The following is a 14600-nucleotide window of genomic DNA, read 5'->3' on the forward strand; positions in this document are numbered from 1 at the left end:
AAAATTAAATAATCATGAAGATATACTCATACATGGTAAGAAGAGGATATTGTAGACAATAATAATCTTGACAACTTATATGAAATGGAATAATTCCTTAAAAAATCACCTTACCAATATTGACAAAACAAGAAATAGAAAAATTTAAACAGTCCTATATTTATTAATGTAATCAAATCTATAATTCAAAACTTCCCCCAAAGAAAACTACGGACTTAGAATGACATCACCAAGGAAAGATTAGAACATTGATACATTGAGTATCATTAAAATAAAGAACATTCATTCACTAAAAGATACCATAAAGGTATTGTTTATATACACACACACATGCACAGTATTTTTTATACATACATATACCTTATATATGTATACATTATGTATGTATACACACACACACACACACACACACACACACACACGCACGCACGCACAGTATCTCATTCTTATCTCCTCTTACCCTCCTGATCTGTATTTCAGGCATCTGTTGGCTAAGATATTTTTCATTGTTAAAATTTTTAACAATGCCAATCCAATCTGAAACTATATCTTCTATGCTTTATCTATATATCGATTCCAAAACTGAACGATAATCAAGAGTATTCTTAACATAGCATGTGTATATCTTTATGTGAAGAACCAAATAGTATGATTCAGTGTAGAGAAAGAACATCTCTAAAAAATATCAGTCAGATGGATTTTTTGTTGTTCATATTATCAATTGTTCAAAATTATTTCTCATTTTAGTGTGCTCCATGTTTGAATTATAACATTTTTATTGAACATTTTTACCCCTGAAGTTTTAGTTGTCTCTATTCTTGTTGACATAAGAAATATGTTTAAACAGTGTCACTAAGAAATTTAAACTTCTTAACCACGCCATTTGTCTTGAAGTCCTTCTCGAAAGTCTGAGTGCTTGGAGTTCTGACTTCCTGTTCTAATTTGGTCTAACTCATTTCTGGACTTGCTGTAACAATCCCGGGGTTTATTTTCATTATACTCCTGGATTAAGTCTTCTATGTCTTGAAATATGTTTCTTTTTTAGGATGGATATCATCTTGGAAACAGTTTTCACTTTTCTGGGGAACATCTTCAACAGATTTTTTTTTTTTCTTTAGAAGGTACATAAAAAGTTAGGTTATTCAGGACTTGAATATTAGGAAATATATTTATTTAGCCTCTGATTAGCGGTTGCCTTGCAGTGGGCAGGATCAATCTCTCACCCCAAATTGGTTTAAATATTGAGACTGATGATGTCATACACTCACCGAGGCAGTATGAAAATCACTATATTTATTACTCGCATAATAAGACTTTCTGGGGAGAAAGCAGACAGATAGCCAAGCCAGTCAGAAATGGCTTGAGTAAAGGGAGGAACAAATGGCTTTGGCTTTTACTGCGGTTAGAAGATAAGGCTAGAGTTAGGTTTGAACTTCTTGCCAGTGCCAAGGGAAGTAGTGGATAGTACTTATAGCTTTGCCTAGATGTGGGGCAAGGGAGAAAGATAGAGAGGTGGAGAATGAAAAATATCAGTGGTAAAATATCAAGAATAGAGTCAGATTCTTAATTCATCCTCGTACTCAGATAATTGTTCACCTGAATGTACAACTTTACATTGACTGTTATTTGCCTATAGAACTTTAAATATATTTCTAAGTTTTCATCTTCTATTGATGAAAAGTCTGATGACAATTTCTAAGTAGATGAAAACCTTATATTTTCTTCCTGGAAGTTTATTAGATCTGAGTATTCTTAGAATTCTGAAACTTTCTTAAAAAGTGCCGAGGTACAGATATTTTTTCCATATATTTTGTTTGACACTGGTGATTCCTTTCAATTTGACACTTATACTCTACTTCACTTGAGAGGAAAAATAAATTTCTCTTAATTCTTTGATTATATTTTCCCATTCCCCCACCCTCTTTTTTTCTCTGGAGATCTTATTGGATCAGATTTCATGCCCACTGAATTTACCTACCATATAGCTAAACTTTCCTCTTATATTTTATATCTCTGCTTTTTATTTTATAATCGGAAAAATTGATTTTACTCTATCCTTTCACTCTTCTATTATCTTTTTTTAAATTTGCCAATCTTATGTTGAAATCACAAGAATTCTTTCAAGTTCGACAGTTGTCCCCTTTCTATAGCGACCTGTTCTGGTTTTATGAATGAAATACCTTATACATCTCTTTGAGGCTATTGTACCAGCTATAAGTGTGTTTGGCCAAGAGTAGTAGAAAACCCAACTGTAGTAGCTTAATAAACAAAGAGGTTCATTTTTCTCTCGAAGCAAGAATCTGGGGATAGGCAGAATGGAGTTGATCCAGTTAAGAAGCTCTTTTTGTCTGGGGGCTCCAGCATCTTTAGCATGTGAGACTCTTTCCTTATGCTCATCTCTCCACGGTCATAAGAGAGCTACTGCTCTCCTATCAGGTTTCAAACAAGAAGACAAGATAATGGCAAAAGATTGAACTGAATCTACATCTTTCTGTATGTAAAGATAACTATATATTTTTAAAAATCTTCCTGAAAGTTCTAACTAGTGACTTCTATTTATATATCACTGTCTAGAACTGGGTCACATGGCTACCATAGACCAATTGTTGGAAGGTTTTTAAAATACTAGCTGTAATTTTAATAAATGTTCTCTTCTATTCTTTGAATTATCTCCTCTATTTTTATTTCTCGAATAACTATTCATACTGGTGCTACTTTTAACTAAAGAACTAGGTTGAAAAATTTATGACTATAACTTTTTATTTCAAATTATTTTTATGGTTTCTTGTAGTTACTATTTATGCTAAAGTTAAGAGTTTTTTCAAGTTTTATTGCTTGTTTATTCAAATATTTGTCAGTTTGAAAACTGTACCATACTACTTTATTATCTCAAATGGTGAGGTTTGATATTTACAATTCTCCAAATCATATATAAGAAAAATTCCTGATTTTACCTAATTACCTAAGCTAGCTCCCTCTTAAATGAATAATTGTTCAGCTCTCCACTTACTGTTAAACTATGTATACTCTTCACTTTTCACTGTGGACTTGTCATGTTGGTTCTTATTTGATCCTGGATCTTTGCCAAAAACTTGGAAACGAACCAGAACAGCTAATTTTCCAAAGTTCGCACAAAGTTTAACTTACATTCGTTTTATTTTTCTCCTTCTCTCTCTCTTTCTTTTTTCTTTCCATGTGCTTCTGGGAAGATTTGCATTGGGCTTTGGATTTGGAGAAAAAGAAAGGAGGGGAGAAATAAAAAGATTATGGAATTGGGCCAAAAGAATGAGAAAGGTAAGGGTGTTTTTACTGAAAGTTTTGCCCCCTTGAATTAGTCTAGTTTTACCAGTATGGTTATTGATTATGTTTTTATTAACCCTATGCTTTATTAGTTCATAAAATCTGCAGAAGTAAAATTTAAAGAATGTATTAAGAAGATACTGAATTAACCCTAGACTATTATAGAAAGGCAAAGACTGGGATATAATCAAAGATGGAGTGTGGAAGATAGAAGATGGTGGGTATAAGGGATACAAGCTCCAACATTTTTATTTGAGGCTTTGCTAGAGGGTAGAAAGAGGAAGAAAAAAGACATATTAAGATGATCTTAATAGTATGTTGGAGTTTTGGAAACTCAGCAAACATATACGCCTAAGGTAAGATTTCAATGAACATTTAGACTTTGAAGTGTTTATCTGAGTGGTGAAATCATGAAGTTCTGTAGGGTAAGCCTAAGAATCACCCAGATATATGTTACATATGTGATCTAGATTGATTAGGATGGTTTTATTTTCTTATATATATCTTCTTTTCAAGAAAATACTTTGTTAAATATAACTGAGTACACTTAATGTATCTAGTTTCACAAAAGATGTTACATATCAATATTTATTTTAAAATATTTTGTCAAATTATATATGCATAGACCAGGTGAATATTGGAAAAACAAAAAAAATAAATGAAATTATATTCCAAAGATTACTCAAGTTCACTTGACAGTGAAGGCAGGGCCCAGGAAGATAAAGAATGTTTGAGCAACTGCTTTATGTTAGCTAGATAGCAGGCCATTTAGATACATCATCATTTTTAATCTTATAACTTTCAAAGAAAGTATTATTATTTATATTTTAAGTATAAGGAATCTAAGAACATAAATAATTTGTTCAAAGTCAGAGTTTGATAAAGAGGTATATCGGTTTGCTAGGGATGCCATAAAAAAGTACCACAGGCTGGTTGGCTTAAATGGTAGAAATTTATTTCTTCACATTCTGGAGACTAGAATTCTAAGATCGAAGTGTTGGCAAGATTGGTTCCTTTATTTTTAAGCTATTTAAAATATTATTAGATTATAGTTGACATACATCAGTTTCAGCTGTACAACATAGTGATTCAACATGTATATATATATATGTATATGTATATATATATATACATGTTGAATATATATATATGTATACATGTATACATATATATATATATAAAAAGATATGTGCACCCCTACGTCCACTGTAGCATTATATATATATATACACCTTACAAGTGACCACAATAAGCCACCTGTCCCCATGCAAAGTAATTACAATATTCCTGACTATATTCCCTATGTGTGCATTATGTCCCTGTGATATATTTTTTATATCCTTGGAATTTTGTACTTGTTAATCCCTTTTGCCTTTTTTTTGCCCATTTTCCCACCTCCATCTCCTCTGTCAACTTATAAGAAGAAAAAATTTGAATGCACACAATCATTTTGTTCTCTGTATCTATGAGTCTGTTTCTGTTTTGTTTTGTTTATTCATTTATTGTTGTTTTTTTTTGAGATTCCAAATATAAGTGAAATTATACAGTATTTGCCTTTCTCTGTCTGATCTATTTCACTTAGCAGAACACCCTCTATGTACATCCATGTTGTCACAAATAGCAAGATTTTATTATTTTAATGGCCAAGTAATATTCCATTGTTTATATGTACCACATCTTCTGTATTCATTCATCTATCAATGGACACTTAGTTTGCTTCCATATCTTGGCTATCGTAAATAATGCTACAGTGGACGTAGGGGTGCACATATCTTTTTGAATTAGTGTTTTCATTTTATTTGGCTAGATATTCAAAAGTGGAATTTCAGGTTTGTGTAATAGTTCTGTTTTTAATTTTTTGAAGAACTTCCATACTGTTTTCATAGTTGCTAAACCACTTTATAATCCCACCAACAGAACTTGAAGGTTCCCTTTTCTCTACATCCTTGTCAGTGCTTGGCGTTTGTGGTTTTTTGATAATAGTTGTTCTGATAGGTGTGAGGTGATATCTCATTGTGGTTTTGATTTGCATTTCTCTGATGCTTAATGATGTCGAGCATCTTCTCATGTGTCAGTTGGCCATCTGTACATCTCCTTTGGAGAAATGTCTACTTAGATCCTCTGCTCTATTTTTAATTGGATTCTTTTTTTTTTTTTTTTGATATTGAGTTTTACAAGTTTCTTTAAATATTGGGTATTAACCCCTTATTGCATATTTCATAACAGGGGAACAGTTGTATTTAGGAATAGTGAAATGGATATTAGCCATGAAGATCTTGTTCCTCTTCTAATCTCTAAGTATCCTGGAATACAGAGGGAACACATGGCCAGAGGACATTGATCCTCAATCATCTATCTGCATAACGGCAGCGCAAAAGTTTCTTTAAATATTGGGTATTAACCCCTTATTGCATATTTCATAACAGGGGAACAGTTGTATTTAGGAATAGTGAAATGGATATTAGCCATGAAGATCTTGTTCCTCTTCTAATCTCTAAGTATCCTGGAATACAGAGGGAACACATGGCCAGAGGACATTGATCCTCAATCATCTATCTGCATAACGGCAGTGCAAATACAGAAATGGGTCTAACTGGTATGGGTAGAGAGGATGCCAGAACAATTGCCTTATGCTAGAATATTCAGTTCAGGAGGAATCTAAGAATTACTTAGTCTAAATTCCTCACTTTACAAATAAAGAATCAGAAATTCAATTATGAAATGACTTTCAGAATATTATAAAATTAATGGGTGTAACAGGCCTAAAATTTTTATAAGCTCTTACATACTATTCACTGAGACAAATATATATATGTGTGTATATATACATATATATATATACATACATACATATATATTAAATCAAGAAAATGGAGACAATAATGACTACCTTCAACTATTATTTTAAAAATTAGAAGAAAACACACACACACACACACGTATCTCACAGGAAAGAGTTCACAAAACCAGAAGAGAAAGAATCTACCTAAAAAATTCAGAAAATATCTCCTTGTCACTTATTTTCACATCATTGTATAGCCATGACAATCACAATTAGATATGACTGAAGACCTACCTAACTTGGTTTATTTGTTTCATTTGTTTGCTTTGTGAGAGGAGAGGCTGTTACTTCAAAGTTCCTACCCCTTGTGAGGTGTTTTAAAGAGATTGTGGTTGTTGAAGCCAATGAAATTTGTCCTATCTAATTCCACTTTTTCAGGGAGCTGCATCTATGATCTGTGAGTACCAACTGTTTCTTTCTATGATACAGAAAAACTTGCTTTGTTGAACTGTGCCTTTGAAACTTATAAGATTCTGTTCAAGTCCCAACTCCTTCTCTTGTGATTGGGCCTATAGATGGCAGCAACTGTTAGCTATTGAGCTTGGGTGACATGTGCCAAAAGTTTTCTTGAAATAGTTAGAATGCTTTAAATATTCTTGGATACTTGAAAATAAAATTTCTCTAGATAAAAAAGTGAAAGGTCAAATTTGAATTGTGACTGTTGAATGTTTCATACACTATAGTCAACATACAGATTAGAAAAGGGTGTAATGGTTAAAACATTCTACGTTTTAGAAGTTTAAGATGTGATAATAGTTGAGTTCTGTCTTTAAAATTTGTGACTGCCGTGGTCAGATTGCTTACCCTTTGCTTTCCATTGTTTTGTGTAAAATGGGCTTTTGAACCTAGATTATTCTCCAATCATTCCTTCTGTGTTTAACATTCAATAAAAGTTGAGATTTTAATTCATGTACCATTTATTTTATACAATGAGTGTGCCATAGAAACATTGAATACAATTTGAATTTTTACAAATCAAGGCTTCCATGCATACAGCAGTTTATACTTTTAAGGGTAACTTGCAGGGAAAAATCTTATTGCAGTTTGAATTATTTCATAGTAACTTTTTTTGAGTGTTTGGAATTTTCTTAGTCTGTTTTCCTAAATGAGGGACACCTATATTCAATGATGCCTTCCAAGAATCAGTTCAGTTCTGGGAGAGCTGAGGCAATATGGGTTCTAGCTGGATGTCTATAGGTGATTGCTAAACTATACTTTGGCATGGCTAATCTTATCGTATCAATCATCTTCATGGCTTATATAACTCGTGGTTCAGTCCACTGGGGAGACAGTGGATTGCATCAGCCACAGTAAAGTCAACTGGACCTAGCTTTTGTGTTTCTTCATTCTCAAGACAAACTTAAAGTTATGCTATGCTACCCACTAGACTTCCATAAACCTCCTAAAATGTCATATAGAAGAGTAACGGTTTCTAATACAGACCTTTGACCACTCAGCAAAAACAAGTTTATTTGATTTAATAATTTTCAAAGGGGATAATTTTTGCTGTGCATTATTTAGTTGGGCTATTTCTATTGTGTAAAGAAAACGTCCAGTTTTCCTCTACTACATTGACTCAATTTAAAGAAGTAAAAAGTAACATTACTGTTGAAATAAAAGTTTCAATGCATGCCAACAGCAAGACTCATTGAATCAAAACAGATGGTTAAAAAACAGTTTGGAATAGTTGCATCTATACTATAGAGGTCAGTTAAAGAATTTTAGAAACATGAGGTATAACCTTTTATGTTACAACTCTGGCAATATTCATAAATTTTGATTTTGAAATTATATGGTCGAAATTGAAATTGAGTGTGAACAATTGATCACTGTTTGTACGGAGCTTACCTAAGATAAAAATCAAAGGTTTGACTTCCTCCTTTGGGATTAGTTTGTGATTGATCTATTAGTTCTCTTGGTGGGTCTTTTTTTGAGTGTGCTCTATGGAGAGAAGAGGATATAGAACAGATACATACACCTCACAAAAGCAAATGTTTTGAATAATAAAATCAGCTACAATTTGTCTATAATACTAGGCAAAAGATATTAAATACCTCAAAAGAATGTGTTGGAAAATTAAGTACCACATACCTTTTAGGGCACTGCAGAGGGAAGAGTCCAGTACAAGGCAAAATTGGAGAAATGAAAGAAAGTGCTTCAAACAGACAGGCGTTTTCTACGAAGAACTTCCTTGTTGTCCTTGCACTTGAAAATACAATATACTGTATTTAATCCTTATCTTTAAAGATAAGAATTTGTCCCAAAGATTATTTTATTATTGCTCTAAAGCTTAAATAAAATGTAATGAGTCATAGCTTATATTTTTAAAAAAGACACTGCTGTTCTACTTTTTGAAATCAAGTTTTATTATAAAATAAATATTAAAAAGGTAATAGTCTATTTCTATGCACAAACAATATCTAGAAGAATTAGTACTTAATAAACAGCTAATTTCTAGAACCATCCTTTCCTTTGCAACTCATAGGCTTTTCTTATATCCTTGGACTTGGCCCTCTTTACAAATTCCCTGTACTCAGTGCTTATTCTTGATGCTATTCTCCTTTGACTTGACTTTGCACTTGGGTGTAACTGCGACCACTTGGCCCTGAAGAAAATGTCCTCAGTGATTCTAGAAAATAAGTTACTTCTCTCAGGAAACTGTGATTTTGGAGAAAAAAAAATATAGAATGCCTCCAGGAGGGCCAACCCCCTCTCTGCCAGGTAACTCCCTTCTTCATAGTATTTTCTGAATTCCACATTTTAAAATACCTTCACCAACTCATTCCAACTCATACACACGCATGCTCATGCGCGCGGGCGCACACACACACACACACACACATACACCATCAATCTAAGCTGTGATTAATAGTACTATATCACCTAAGAAGTGTCTTTTCTCTATTAGTTTAATCATAAAGCTTCAGCATTAGTACTTGTAAATTATTAGGGAAAAAATTGTCAGAATGATTGACTAAGGCTGGTCTTTGCAGTTTCAGTATGGTTGTGTTGCTTTTATAGCAAAATAGTAATAATCTCTAGCTTATAAGCACTGTGATGGCTGGGTTCTCACCTATTTTGTTCTTTACAGTTTTGCCAACACCTGAACAGAACTTGGCAGCTAATAGTTGCTCAATAAATACTTGCTGAATGAGTGAATCATTAAGAAAATTACTGGAACAAATTGAATGGTTTTGCTGTAATACAGTCTCTAGCTTTTTCCAGTTTAGAATTAAATTTGGTTTCATCTAAACTCTCTGTTTCTCTTACTTCTAATTAAGTTTCTTCATTTCCCAGAGACTTGCACTGTGCCTATTCACTCATGGGTGCTTTAGCCCCGTGGCTAGATTAGCAACCATTTTCTCTTCTCTTCAACATGCAACAAATCTACCTCTACCCCAGGAAAGAATGCTTTCATATTTTCCTCACTCTTGAGTGCTCTAAAGCATTGCAAGTTTTTGCTGTCTACTTGAACAGTTGATAATAGTCCTTTGAAGTAGAGCTTTGAAAAAGAGATAAGAAATGGTAATCTAGAAATAGCCAATGCTGATAGTCAACAGGACCATCTTGCTATTCAAGCCTTTGGAGATTTTAATCTCACTCAAAATTATGTAGAAACCATAGAATATGCCTTCTAATTCTCAACTTCTCTCTTTCACTCTCCATCCTTTAGCATCCTTGATTTTTCTTAAGTTGTGTCCTCAGAATATAAATAAAAACTGGAGTGGCATTCAATATTAGTCTTTCTTCTCATGGGCAGCATGGCCTGAAATGAAATAAAGCCAGAATATAAATGCAAGTGCTTTTCTTTCTGATTAAACATTTCACACAAGAATCTCACAACAGAAGTGTTCTTTCTAAAAAGTGTTAATGGCAAATGTTGAGAGTTTTTTTTTTCTTTTCCTTGAGTGGGAGGCACATTCGACAAAAGACACAGCTGTTGGCACTAAGGCTGACATCATGCTTTCCACTTATTCGACCTGGACCCAGGAGGTGACAGATCCAGTGCCACTGAGAGTCTGTTCTTGCAGTCTTATGCTTTGGAGTCTTGAGACAATTCACAGAAATGGGCTAAATAGCCCCAGGAAAATTTAAGTTGCCCCTAAAAAATTTACCCATCCCACACACTCTCCCTTCATTTGATCTCCAAATTGTCCAAGGGAAAACGAGTCAAAGGACTCATTTAGAAACATTTTCATTCTGTCCAGACCGGTTAAACATTCTCCCAAAACTTTTTTTTCTGGACCAATCTGGTTCTCCTGCCAAGAAACTTATTCTTGCAGCTACTCTGTTTCCTGGGATTTCGACATTAGCTATTGATCACTTTCTGTGGTTTTCTGTGTTTTTCATCATGTTAACCTTATTTGCCTTAATAAATCCAAGTTCTCTCACTCTGAAGCTTCTTGGTCCACAATATTCAAAAGCAGAACCAGAGGGAGAGGCAGCTCCTGTCACATTACTGTGGCAGAGGCTTGGGACACTCCCAGTGGCTCCCTCCAGCCCTCCCGCCTCTTGCTGGGTACTGCTGCAGGTTCCCAAAGTCAGACAATATATTGTCATGCGGATTACACTGATTAGCTCTAAGTCAGTTAGGTAACAGGAGCCCTTTCAATGGTGTCCTATGATTCTGTCAGGTTGACTGTTCAAACACTGGTTTTTGGGATCCCCTCCAGCATTCCTTAATGTAATCCAGACACGTTATTGCAGGTTTTATTTGAGAAGGGGCTACTTACTTGTCACTTAGAATATTTTCAGTTTTAAGTCAAAACCTTCTTAGCCAGAAGAAAAAAATAGCAAAAGAAATGAGAGAAAATGGTGTAAAGTGGAGGTGGTTTGGAGGGGGGAGGCAGAAAAGAGAAGAACAAAATGCATAGTGTATCAAATGCTAAACTTACAGTAAGTGCACGCGTGCTCTGGGGAATGAGGTTTCTGTTTTGTTTTACATAGAAACTGTAATGATTTGGGGGCTGTTGGGGTTTTGCCTCTCCAAGGAACTACTAAGATCCAGTGAATTCAAAGGCAGAGAAATACAAGCAAAAGAGAGCAGGTCTGAGCTGCTGTGCTCCGCCCTTTGCCGGAAAGAGAGCTGTAGGCTACTGGTGGATAGATACCCAGTTTACCATCACATGTGGTTGGACAGGATGCTATTAAGATGGGCAGATTCCTGGGTGCCAGGGCAGAGGCAGTGGCTGCAGATGAGTCAGACTGTTATTGCTGCTAGAAAGACAAGACTCAGCAGCTCCTTCGAGGTGTTAAGAACTTAAGGTGAAGGTAGAATGAGATGAGGTTTAAAAAAAAAAAAACAATCATTAGATGTCTTTTACATACACATAAATTGTTAAGTTTGGGCATAATTTTTCTGTGTGTAATCTCCTTAGATCCCTACTATATAAGTCAAGCTTCTCCTAACCTGCCACAGACAGGAGATTGGGCACAGAGAGCATTCCGGAAGGAGATACACTGTAGATTCTGATTAAGAACCTTTTCCAGACCTGACCCTTGCTTGTCTTTAATTCTCCATTCATCCTAATTCTATTCTGGAGTGCTATAAAGATATATAGCCCTAAGGGGCCTTTTAAAATGTGGACTACAAATATAGCACACTCTGTAGTCACTTCTAGACTAAATTTAATGAAAATACAGTCTTCATGAAAGTGCATTATGACATTTTTATTTAGGATTTCTGGATTATTTAGTAATAATGCATTCCCCTACCCTGCCCCAAACACACAGATACACAATACACACTCACATATATGCTTACATACAGCACTGAATGTTCTGGATTTGTAGTTTTTTTGTTTTTTGTTTTTTTTTAAAATCAGACAATACCTAGTAGGTCAGAGTGATATGGCCAACATCAGCCCAGCTAAAGAGGCAATATGGTGAAATGAGAGGTGCAGGCACAGTAAAGAGTGTTCTTTTTAAATTTATCTCTTGGTTATGGCCTTGGGTTGATAATATAAACTCTTCACAACTGAAGTTCCCTTATTAGTTAAAAAAAAAAAAAAAGACTTCATAAAATTACCCACAGTATTATTTTAACATTTAAAGTGATTGTATATATGTGTGTGAATGTATATATACATTTTAAAAAGTGTCTATTTAGCTCAGTGCCTGACATATTGTTATAAGCATCCATTAAATGGGATTTCCATTTCTCTTTTCAAATAGGTCAAAGCCTTATTATAAGAATTGAGGCTCAAAATAAATTAATTTGTGAATATTTAAAAAACTGAATGCATCTCTCCCACTCTGTTTATTTATTTCCTTGGATAGCTGATTTTCTTTGTAGTTAAAAATGTCGCCAGGATAATACATAGATACTGCCTTTGCTTTGTAGTGCTTAGATAGCCTTGGTGAATTATTAGCTAATTCATACATAAGATTGTTGAAGAAATGGAGACAGTGAGACGCAAGAATATCTCTATATCTCGGTGCAAGTTACATATCCCTGTTTTTAATATTGTGTCATTCATTACGTATTCTTTCAAACAATCCTAAAGTAGATAATCCAACTCTGATGCTATTTATTGTGGCTATTTTCAGTCCCTATGAGTCCAACTTCCTAGCAAATGCACTTTAAAATAATACTTTCCTCAACACTATCTTTAGGACTCCCTGCCAACTAGTTAGATGCTTTCAATATCCGTTTTCCTCTTTCTGGGCTTCTTCCAGCTGTTGGAGTGGTCTCATGATGCTACCAACTTCCACACCCCCTGGAGAAACAAACTCATCTACAGGTTGGGATGGGGGTGGGGAGTTGGGGGCGCACAGCTATAGTCCGTCTGAGACAGAGGCAATATGGGCCCACATCTACGCCTGTGTATTTTTTTCCTCACAAGTAGTTGTTAAGTTGTTAATTCTGTTTTTGAAAGTCAGATTTTAAAGGAAAGGATTAAAAAACGCTCTTACTAAAAGACTCAAAAGAGAAGGGAGCAGGAGTGGTTGCTATGAGCTTTGAAACATGCACGCGTGTGTGCGCACACACACCCACAAATACATGGACAAAAGGATAAATTGAAAAAGAATGCAGCAACCCCTGCTTGGTTTAGCAGTCCAGTCAGCCCCACAGATGAGGAAGTGCTGCTTTGTTCCAGCTAAAGCCTTGTTTTCTTGGGCATTGTCTATCAGGGTAAAATGGGGGAGGGGAGATTCACCTGTCTGATGCAGAGTTAAACTGCTGGCTTTAATGTGACTGCATGGGAACTCGGGTTTATTAATGAATACAACATACCCTCTTTGATTTGAAAGCTTTCACCCTGCTGAAAAGATTCAAAAGGCATCGCTTCCTGCACCAGCGGCAATCCGTCTCAGGTTCACCCCTACCCAGCTGCTATATCTCATTAACAAGCATTTGACCACTGCAGCCGGCCTGGGAGTGTTGACACTTGAAAGGCCCAGGCAGGCGTGGGCAGGCCATCAGCTATGGCAACAGGAAACTGCCCCGGAGACAACACTGAGAAAACAGCAGCTGCAAAAGCCAAAGTCAGAACAGACATAAAGGGTTGCCTATATCCACATCGGTCTGGGGTATCGGTGCGTGCGTGTGGGTCTGAATTCACACATCTCTTCACTATATTTATCGGATATCAGGGTTGCTATCAACAGTGTATCAGATTTTGAACTGGTTGGCAATCCAGAATGATTTTTTTTTGACTTACAGTGTTCTCAAATCCTTAGGTTTCAAAAAATCTTCTTATTTTCCTTGTAAGTATGTTCTTATTTATACACATGAGAATGTTCACTAAGAGGCCTTAAACCTAATGTACACATTTGCTCTGGTGAAGTCATATGTACAATAAAAAAATCTATAGGTCTGAAGCCTTATCCATTTTTCACACTATCACATTATTTTTTAAAACGAAGTCAACCTGTAAAACTGTCATATGAATATGTAAGATTACTCTTAGAGTCTTTGGCTTAGTAATCAAACTGTGATGGTTTTATGTAGAATATTTAAGAACGAAATGGTCATTTCAATTGTGTAAAGGTATCTCATAAAATTAAATGGGATAGTCCACATATATTACTATTGATTATCATAATTTTAAATACCTATTTTAATAAAATTTATTTAACATCATTGAATTGTAGGGTATGTAGTACCATACTTCTGAATCTACTTTTGAATGTTTTTGTTTCTATAGTCATTAGAGTAACTCAAAGTACGGATAATAATTAGACTCTCTCATGAATATTTGAAGCAAGTATTTCTCCAAATCTTATATGTTTGTGTTCAAGCCTATAAGAGTATTTTTAGAGAATAGGTAAACAATAGTTCAAAATCAAAGTTTTTCATCAATAAGGGAAATGACCCTTTTCAAGACAGGAAAAAGAGGTCACTCTATATTAGGGGAAGAAGGAAAGCTAAATGAAAAAAAAAAAAACCACTAATGTAATGTGTTTTAAGTGAAGTTAGTTGACTGCCATTCAAAGAGTGGTGAATTACTTTCCT

This window comes from Pteropus alecto, unplaced genomic scaffold, assembly GCF_000325575.1.
Source record: "Pteropus alecto unplaced genomic scaffold, ASM32557v1 scaffold72, whole genome shotgun sequence".
NCBI lineage: Eukaryota > Metazoa > Chordata > Mammalia > Chiroptera > Pteropodidae > Pteropus > Pteropus alecto.